Source organism: Ochotona curzoniae, unplaced genomic scaffold (genome assembly GCF_017591425.1).
Source record: "Ochotona curzoniae isolate NIBS_2020 unplaced genomic scaffold, NIBS_Ocur_1.0 contig_2210, whole genome shotgun sequence".
NCBI classification, from domain to species: domain Eukaryota; kingdom Metazoa; phylum Chordata; class Mammalia; order Lagomorpha; family Ochotonidae; genus Ochotona; species Ochotona curzoniae.
In genome coordinates this window covers 16197788-16205957 of record NW_024465369.1, presented here as the reverse complement: position 1 = coordinate 16205957, position 8170 = coordinate 16197788, and the positions used below count along the sequence as shown (strand labels likewise).

The 8170-nt window shown below is 39.1% G+C and overlaps 1 non-coding gene across 1 annotated transcript; it reads right to left on the bottom strand.

The window, feature by feature from the left end:
* Positions 1-7656: 7656 nt before the first annotated feature.
* Positions 7657-7760, bottom strand: LOC121150960. The gene has a single exon (XR_005883064.1). It is a non-coding gene; the product is annotated as a U6 spliceosomal RNA (small nuclear RNA).
* Positions 7761-8170: the final 410 nt, after the last annotated feature.

The window sequence follows — 8170 nt, the reverse complement described above, 5'->3', positions numbered from 1 at the left end:
AGATCACTAGGGATGGGGATACTTTTCTCACACATCATTACATGTTGGGATCTTATTTGCCCGGTACTTAGACTGTAACAGGCATTCAATAAATGCTTTTTCATCCTGAGAATGAAATGTGCAAGCAATGTAGTTGAAATTGGTAAAGTTTTAAAGACCCTACTTTGTGCCTCTATTTCCTATTTCGTGCAATCATTTGAGCATTGACACCCATACACCATTGTGATGGATGAGGGCATTCTTTGGATGAAATAGATGCGGAGAAAATATTCCAAAGTGCCCTTACTTGTGTATGTTAGCAAACCAGATGTGTGGATAAAGAATTGTCTTTACCACATGCTCCCACTTGCCCAGTGGGTTCATGTGTGTGTGTGTGTTTTTAATGGTACTTTTATTGGTATATTTTGGCCTTTTTAGACACACATACACCTCTCCTACATAATCCAATATTGCTTAGTCTGTGAATCTTGGATGTGTTTTAAACTCTCCTGTGATATTATAATCAAAATTGTAAATGGATCACCATTGGTAAAATGATAATAAGCACTTGGTTGAGAGGAATTATGCAAAGAAGTTTATTCAAAGAAAGGTAGAAAAGTATAGCCTAAATCCTCCTTTGTAGATAGAGTGCTCTTTGATCTCAGTTTTTCCTATTTAGTGACACTTGCCTGCCTTCAGATTACAGCAAGTAAAGCTAGGAAGCTTTCTCCAAAATCACATTGTTTTCATCAGGAAATTATCAAATAGAGACTGTAGTAGATCTAGGGTATTTGGTAAGCCTGACTAGAACATTTGAGTATCAATATTTTTGATCATAGTATACTGCCAAATAGAATAATTGAGTCCAACTGTTTTGATGTTATGACTCAATTCATTTCTGAATGGCACAGTGAAGTTTTATTAATGGAGTATCCACATGAATATTATTTTTTTAATTAATGAATTTATTGATTTGAAAGAGACTGGAAGGAAGAGAGTAGCTTCTATTTGTGTTTTGCTCACTAAATGTCTGAAATAGCTGGGGCTGGGCCAGAAGTGGGAAACTCAATCCAGGTCTCCCAGCTGGGGGCAATAGCTATCATTTGCTGCTTCCCAGAGTATCCATCACCAAAAAGCTGTAATCAGCAACAGAGACAAGCCTCAAACCTGGGGAATCTGAAATGGACTGTAGGCATTCCAAGCTGCATCTTAACTGTTTCACCAAACACCCAACCCATGTGTGCATTTCATGCCTTTGCACTTGTTATCTCATGTTGAAGAATTCTTGTACAGCAACTGGTACATAACATATACTAGGTAAACATATATTGATGCCCAAGGTGCTTACATTTTGTCCTCCTTGATACAGAGGGGAAGAGGGAGCTTTTGTAAATGGATATCTTCTTTAAAAAATGAAATGAGGAAAAATAGAATTTTCCTTTTTCTGCTTCTTCTCAATTCCCTTCAAGTCATAATAACCACTATGACAAAGTGGCATATTTTGGATGGATATTCTGTTACTCTTCTATATTGAAGTTTACTATGAATATACCTTATAGGTGAGCAGTCCCTTGGAAATAATCGAATGCAGATAAGAAAGCTTACAAGTAGCAGACAAAAATCTCTTGACACCCTTCAGGTTAAAGTAGTATGCTAATTTATTGCAGGAAGTATGAAGGTATAAAAAGAAATGCTGTTCTATTACAAAGTTTATTACTAAATTGTGCCTGAGTTTTTTTCTCCTACCAGTTGGAAATATCTCATAGACTTCTTAAAATTAAAAATCTCAGGCTGCTGTACCTGAGATGGCTACTGTTAGTCATGTCTGCTGTTTCAGCAAATAATTTTCCAAGCTAAGTCATAAAACTGGGATTACCCTGGACTTTATCCTGTCCTTTATCTTCCCTATCCAATTGCTCAACCATCTGAAATGCTGTTGACTCCTTGCATTGAGGCTAGGACACATCAATTCTGGGTTATTTTGAGTCTTTACCTTGCCTCACCCTTTATAAATGTTAAGACAACCTCTTTACTTACAACTGTACTTTGGTATTCATGGGTCATCCATGCCAAGCCAGAGGGAGCTTTCTTGAAGCTAGGAACTATTCCATAATTTAAAATCTTTCTTAAACTTCTGACAATTTACTGTGGAAAAGTTCATACTCCAGCATGAGGCGAATGCATTCCAGGTATTGTAAAGACTTGATTACGTGGGCCCAGCACGGTGGCCTAGTGCCTAAAGTCCTTGCCTTGAACACACCAGGATCCCATGTGGGCACTGGATCTAATTCCGGTGGCCCTGCTTCTCATCCTGCTCCCTGCTTGTGGCCTGGGAAAGTGATCTAGGACAGCCCAAAGCCTTGGGACCCTGCACCCAAATGAGACACCTGGAAGAGCTCCAGGCTCCTGGCTTCAGATCAGCTCAGCTCTGGCTATTGCAGTCACTTTAGGAGTGAGTCATCAGACAGAGGATCTTCGTTTCTGTTTCTCCTCCTCTCTGTGTATCTGACTTTGCAATAATAAATAAATAAATCTTTAAAAAGAAAAAGACTTCATTACTCTCTCTTATGCCCCATGGTCACTGAACAGAGAGAACACAAATTCTGGTTTGCATGGAATTGTTCCGGTTTATTCCTACTGTTCCCAAAGAACTGTTCGTCATGACTTCTTTCCCTCTGTAATTTTTAGATGACAAGTAATTGGCCACCCTTCCTGAGTATCCTAAGATTGTTGAAAGAGGTTTGTTAGAACTTGTCAGGTAGCAATACCCTGGAACTAAATAAGCTGGGGTTTAACATTCCTCATATAAAATTCTTAGATGTGCGTGACAGATGGGAATATTTCTCATTTTAGAATGGTCATGCAATTCATTGTACGTATTGGATCATACCCTCCTATAAGGAGTCAGTGTATCTTAGTGAAGGATATCACTATTGCTTTAGAAAATGCTTGAATGTGGGAATTTTCTCCCTGATTAGAAATACAAAGGTTATATAATCCTGGGGAGGATTTGATGTTGAATTATTATAAAAAAAATCTGTCTGATTTTCAGAGTTTTTGTTTTAATTTTGGAAAAAATAATTAAAGGATTTGAAACCTGTACTTGGTTATGTGAGCTTGAAAAGTTTCTTTGTCTTCTGCAATCTCCATTTTTTCCAGTTGTAAACTAGGAACAATAATTATGCAGCTGGGCTTAAGCAAAGTGCCTCGTACAAAAGGCTCAATGGATGGTAGTTATTTGTACTAACTGCCTTCTATTCCCACTCATCCAAAACTAGGAATACTGAATTGTCCCAAGGAATGCAGAGCACGTGATGATAGTGAAATAAAAGCTTCAATGTTTTTTCTATGCTTAACCTAAGTTTTTCCTTTCAGAGACAATTTATATTTCCTCACTAGGTTAAAAGCATCTTCAGTTTCAAATCTCAGGGGCTTAGTACTCCTGTCACAGAGTAAGCACCTCAGAAAACTATGATCGAGGGAGTGAGTTAGAGCTAAGGGTATCTACTGAAGATCACATTCAAAGATACTCTAAGACAGACTATAACCAGGTCACAGCATTATTCATAATAATACTCCGGAAATCCTAGCATGCCTTTCTTTGTGTTTTGACCGCATGAAATCTGCTCTGCTGAATCAAGTATTGTGAAGACTGTGCTGGCCCCTAACAGGTTACAAGAGTTTTCATGACTTCTAATGCTATCTGAATCAGAGCAGTGACTGTTCTGAAAGAATCAAGCTCATTGATTTAAACCTTCTCACGGCATGATACATTGTGAATCTTCAGTCATTTATCTTTGGGGCTGGCATTGGGATGGCAGTAGGTTAAGTGGCCAAATACAAACTTAGCATGCCATTTTGGAATATGGCTTCAAGTCCTGTCCATTTCATTTCCAAACAACTTCTATGCCAGTGTTTCTGGGAAAGCAATGTACAATGGCCTGCGTGCTTGGCTCTTGCCACCCACTGGGGAGATCTTGCTGGAGCCCCAGGTTCTGGGCCAGTCTTGGCTCTTGTGGTGAATTGGGAGTGAAAACAGTGAATAGAGTTTCTCTCTTTCTCTCTCTTTTCCTTCTGTCTTTCTGTGTATTCTCTTTCTGTCACTCTGCCTTTTAAATAAATAAACAAATCTTTAAAAATAGTTTATCCATAACTATAAATTCAGTAGTTACAAATAATATCAAGTTTTTCCTTCTCATTTGGAGTGGAACTTGATTGCATCTTAATTTATTTCATAGTAAAATGTGAGCTGAAAATGGTTTTCTATTCTGTATTTTGTAGATAGAAACAGGAAAGCACTTTAAAAAGTTTATGCAAAGTGGAACTAAAAGATATTTTCATTGGTGTCAAAAACTATGAAAATTATGCATAGTATTTTATAACATGGATTTTCAACTAACTTTTGAAGACATGTTATATTAATTTTTTCATTAGACAAGTATTAGTATTTTTGGTGTTTAATATTGCCAAGACCCATTGGACTGTCATTTAGTGCAGGGTAAATTGGCAACATTGTGTCTAAAAAATAGAGAAGTTCTGTGTTCTGTACAACATTGATGTCCTGGGCTTCAAGTTATGGCTTTATGCTATGAAAGGCTTTTTGGGAATGTCTGAGCAATGGAGAATTATATAGAGCAACTTGCAGATGGATACTTATGACATGGGCTGGCCTGAGATGAGGGTGGTGTTGGATAATTTTCTTTGCAGTTTCCTGTGTATCTCTACTGCACCTAGAAATCCATTCTATTTCTAAAAAAGATTTATTTATTGTTCCTGAAAAGTCAGATTTACAGAAAGGAGAAGAGACAGAGAGGAAGATCTTTTGTCTGTTGTTTCACTTCCTAAGTGACCACAATGCCTGGAGCTGAGCCGATTTGAAGTCAGAAGCCAGTAGCCTCTTCTGGGTCTCCCATGTGGTTGCAGGGGCTAAAGGCTTTGGGCCAACCTCAACTGCTTTTCAAGACCACAAGCAGAGAGCTAGATGGGAAGTAGGGCTGCCAGGATTATAACTGGCACCCATATGGGATCCTGGTGTGTGCAAGGCAAGGACTTTAGTTACTAGGTTACTGCGCCAGTCCCTGTAAGTATTTTTGATGCTACCCAAACAAGAAGGCAAGGAGTGGACTCAGCAGTATGTCCTAGGAACTGATTTACATTTTGAGTTAACAAATAATGTGCACAATTCAATGATGCAGCATTGCATCCTTGTTTACACATTTTCTCTGGGTAAAGAAAATGTGTCAGCTTACAACTTAGATATTGCAATTTTTTCCTTTTTAAAGGCTTATTTATTTTGATTGAAATGCAGGGTTACAGAGAAATGGAGATACAGACAGACTGATTCATTCTCCAAATGGCCACAATGGGCAGAACCAAGCTTCTTCTCTATGTTTCACATAGGTGCGAGGACCAAACAATTTGAGCCTTTCTAAGCTGCTTTCTAGGGCCATAAGCACGGAATTGGGTCAAAAGTTGAGCAACCAGGACTTGAACCTGTGCCCATATAGGATGCTCGTGCCAATGGTGCTGGCATGTTGATTTTTTTCTTATACTAGGTTTACCACTAGCAAGTGAAAAAATAGATTCACAATATCCAGTGCAACCTGAAGAACTCTTTTGTTGTTGTTGTTTTTAAGATTTATTTGTTTATTTTAAAGGCAATTAGAGATAGAGCAAGTGCAAGAATGAGAGTGAGTCATGCAAGTGCTGGAGAGTAATCTTCATCTGTTGTCTCACTCTTCAAATGGCCACAATTGTAGGGACTGGAACCAGCCAAAGGCAGGAGCTGGGAGCTCCATGTGTGCATCTGAATCTCCACAATGCAAAGCAGTGGTTCAACTTTTTGGCCCATCACCCACTGTTTTCTAACATACATCATCAGGTTACTGATTTGGTGTTCTAATACTGTATGCCAGTGTTGCAGCTGGCAGCTTACTCAACTGGACCACAACTTCATCCCCTGGAGAACTCTTCTAATGGTGGGTTAGGTACTAGGATGGCTGTAGGATAAATGGGAAGCGACCACTGAGAAGCTCCAATGGAATGTACATTTCATCCTCGCCACCTCTCAAACTATTGAATGGAGGCATTGTTGCCAGTTTTCTTCTAAAAGAAGAAAATTACAGATTAAATAGCTTGATTACATATGCAGAACCAGAAGCTGCAGTGCATCTTGTGCTGTCTGCCTACAATCATGAGCCCTCCAGACAGAAAAGGGAAAAGTCAAAAGAATTGTTGTATAATACCAAAGCTTGATATCTAAGATTGAGAGACAGTTGAGAAGGGCTCCTCAGGGAAACTTTATTAGCTGTTTTTTTTTTCTGTCCTTTGTTGAATTTGAAATTCTCATAAAATGGAGAGAAATAAAGACCTCAGAGGATGCCCAAGGCATTATCCAACCTTGTGACTCTCTGCAACCTGTGTCTCAAGAAAATCAGGTGTTCCCTGCCTTTTTGTGAAGCAAGGCTGACTTACATTGAAAACACAGAGAGGTGAAATGGGATGTCCAAAATCTGAGGCATTTTGAAACAGATAAAATGTGGAAGAGATATATGTAGGGTTTTGTTAAGAGTGGATTTTAGATGTTGTTTCTTGGCATTTATTAAATAACAATCAAATTATAGCTGCCATGGGAAGATAGAGTGGCTACTTTAGAGTCAAATGCCAGAGAAGGTATGGTGAAAGTATCATTTTTACATTGCTTGTTTCACAAATTCATATAGAAGTATCCTTCATGTCTGGACAGATAAAGTATAGAAATGTTCCAATGCAGTGCATAAGTTTGTGCATTACTCCAAGATTGGAACTCAGCTGCAGGAAACACAGGTTTGGATTTTACTGACAATAGTGGGTGAGAACACACAAGAAACAAGCCCTTGTCTTTGTGTCTGAAGCAGCAGGAGAACACATGTTATGGCAACATACACATCCAGTCACGTTCCCCAGTCCCTCATATGCACGTACAAACAATAGTGGCACCTGGCCCAACCTACAGTTAAGTAGCAGAGTTGTAGGTAGCAGTTGGAGTTGTATCCATTTTGATTGATGGTTGCCATGGCACAGGTTGCCATAGAAACAGATATGGAAGGATAGAGAGGTATGGGAACCTGGTAAACCTCATGTTCCACAAAATTGCCTTTCTTCCTTTCCCCTGACCTGACACCCACACACCTTGCAGACATTTATTTGTCTTTAGTGCATAGCTGCTCAGTCTTAACCACGTCTTGTTTTCCCCCTGAAATCCCTGATCTTGTAAGACTGGGGCTCAACTTAGAACTGTGGTGATTATCAAGTACAAAGGGGCTGTGGGTTGAACATTGGTGCATAGCATCCTGCCTCTTCCTGTGTTCAGGCCTAATCTGCAAGGGAATAGTACTCGGAGGTTTTTCCGGAATCATCAGGCTAGGAGGGCAATTCGTTCATGAATGGTTTTATACCCTAAAGAAGGAAGCCTCATGAGGGGATTTTTTCTCCTTCTATGCTATCAAGACTCAGCAGGAAGGTGCCACCTGTGCATCAGCGAGGAGTTGCTCCTTGGATACTGGTGCCTCAATCTTAGACTTCCTAACCTCTAGAACTGTAATAAATTCATTTCTACTGCTTGTGAGCCACTTGGTTTATGGTATTTGTGCTGTTACTGCATAGACAGATTAAGCCACCAGGTCAAGGGGGAATCAGAGGCACTGAGGCTGTTACATTAGCTTATATGTCATTCTTGTGCAAAGGTCATGCTAATCTCTGTATCATTCCAATTTTAGTGTATGTGCGGCCAAAGTGAACACAGAACTAGCCTGTATGTCACAGCTATTCTTTCAGTGGAATCATTACCTGATCCGCAACATGCTATATGTGACTCAATAAAATCAAATGGATTGGTGTTAACTGCTGTAGATAAGGGGGAAGTATGCTTTTTTTCTCCCTAGAGACTATATTTTCAGTTTAAAATTTTGAATCATAAAGTATGACTTTTCAGGTGAGGGTAAAGTGATTTACTGGAATGACAAAAATAGCCAGTATGAAGACTCTTCATAAAGTTCCTAGAAAATCAGTTTAATAAGGAAGCTATATATGGATTTTCAGCTTTCTCATTAAAATAAATTTATGCTAAAATATCTATCTACCTACCTACCTACCTACCTACCTATCTACCTATCGTAATTTGAGAAGTAGAGAAACAGGGGAATATCCAGAA